This window comes from Coregonus clupeaformis, chromosome 23 (assembly GCF_020615455.1).
Source record: "Coregonus clupeaformis isolate EN_2021a chromosome 23, ASM2061545v1, whole genome shotgun sequence".
NCBI classification, from domain to species: domain Eukaryota; kingdom Metazoa; phylum Chordata; class Actinopteri; order Salmoniformes; family Salmonidae; genus Coregonus; species Coregonus clupeaformis.
The window spans coordinates 5,597,608-5,599,971 of record NC_059214.1 but is presented as its reverse complement, the minus strand read 5'-3'; positions in this window follow the sequence as shown (position 1 = coordinate 5,599,971).

Genomic DNA, 2,364 nt, shown 5'->3' with positions numbered 1-2,364 from the left:
AAAAGTACTAAATTGTCATACTTATGTAAAAATAAAGATACCTGCATAGAAAATGACTCAAGTAAAAGTGAAAGTCACCGAGTAAAATACTACTTGAGTAAAAGTAAAAAAATATTTGGTTTTAAATATACAAAAATATCAAAAGTAAAAGTATAAAGCATTTCAAATTCCTTACGTTAAGCAAACCAGACGGCACAATTTATTTTTTACTTTTTTACAGATAGTCAGGGGCAACCTCCAACATTGTTTACAAACAAAGCATTTGTGGTTAGTGAGTCCGCTAGATCAGAGGCAGTAGGGAGGACCAGGGATGTTCTCTAAATAAGTGCATGAATTTGACAATTTCCTGTCCTGCTAAGCATTCAAACTGTAACGAGTACTTCTGTATGTCAAGGAAAATATATGTAAAAAGTACAATATTTTTGAAGTAAAAGTAGTCGAAAATGTAAGTAAAAGTACAGACACCCCCCAAAAACTAATTATGTAGTAGTTTAAAGTATTTTTACTTAAGTACTTTACACCACTGACCCCACCTATACTATTATCTGTATGGTCCCTCAGTTGAGCAGTGAATTTAAAACACAGCTTCAACCACAAAGACCTGGGAGGTTTTCCAATGCTTTGCAAAGAAGGGCACCTATTGGTAGATGGGTGAAGTTATTAATTACACTTTGGATAGTGTATCAATACACCCAGTCACTAAAAAGACACAGGCGCCCTTCCTAACTCAGTTGCCGGAGAGGAAGGAAACCACTCAGGGGTTTGACCATGAGTCCAATTGTGACTTTAAAACAGTTTCAGTGTTTAATGGCTGTGATAGGAGAAAACTGAGGATGGATCAACAACATTGTAATTACTCCACAATACTAACCGAATTGACAGAGTGAAAAGAAGGAAGCCTGTACATCATACAAATATTCCAAAACATGCATCCTGTTTGCAACAAGGCACTAAAGTAATATTGCAAAAAATGTGGTAAAGCAATTAACTTTTTGTCCTGAATACAAAGTCTTATATTTGGGGCAAATCCAATCCAACACATTACTGAGTACCACTCTCCATATTTTCATGCATAGTGGTGGCTGCATCATGTTATGGGTATGCTTGCAATCGGTAAAGACTGAGGAGTCAGGATAAAAAAATTAACGGAATGGAGCTAAGCAAAGGCAAAATCCTATAGGAAAATCTGGATCAGTCTGCTTTCCACCAGACACTGGGAGATGAATTCACCTTTCAGCAGGACAATAACCTAAAACACAAGGCCAAGTCTACAGTGGAGTTGTTTAACAAGAATACAGTGAATGTTCGTTAATGGCTGAGTTACATTTTGGCAAGACCTGAAAATGGTTGTCTAGCGATGAGCAACATCCAATTTGACAGAGCAATTTGACAGACTTACCCAAAAAGACTCACAGCTGTAATTGCTACCAAAGGTGCTTCTACAAAGTATTGACTCAGGGATGTGAAAACTTATGTTAATGCGCTATTTCTATATTTAATTTTCAATACATTTGCAAAGATTTCTAAAAACATCTTTCACTTTGTCATTATGAGGTATTGTGTGTAGATGTTTGAGAGAAAAAATATATTTAATCCATTTTGAATTCAGGCTGTAACTCAACAAAATGTGGAATAAGTCAAGGGTTATGAATACTTTCTGAAGGCAACTTCCATTTTGCTCCAAGGGTGGTTGAATAGCTTTAGGGAGAGCATAGCATACATACTTTGTATGCCTCCCAATGCTCTACAGTTGAGCAACAGGCATCACATTACCCCTGTCTGTTGAATACTTACATTTGCTTCACATACATGCCTGACACACACACACACACACACAAGTGTGCATACACACGCAGACACACACATGCACACACATACACACACTCACATACATGCTTGCATATTCACACAAACATATGCACACACACACACAACCACCCACACACACATAGGCCTCTCTCCTGAATGAATATAATGCTATCAAATAGCATCAAACAAGCACAGGAGAATGGCCTCTCAAGACTGCTACAACTGAGCCTCCAGAAATCCCACCTACCCACCCACCCACACACAAACACACACACACACACTGCACATCCAAACACACACTATTTACAGTGAGGGAAAAAAGTATTTGATCCCCTGCTGATTTTGTATGTTTGCCCACTGACAAAGAAATGATCAGTCTATAATTTTAATGGTAGGTTTATTTGAACAGTGAGAGACAGAATAACAACAAAAACATCCAGAAAACGCATGTCAAAAATGTTATAAATTGATTTGCATTTTAATGAGGGAAATAAGTATTTGACCCCCTCTCAATCAGAACGATTTCTGGCTCCCAGGTGTGTTTTTATATGTCTC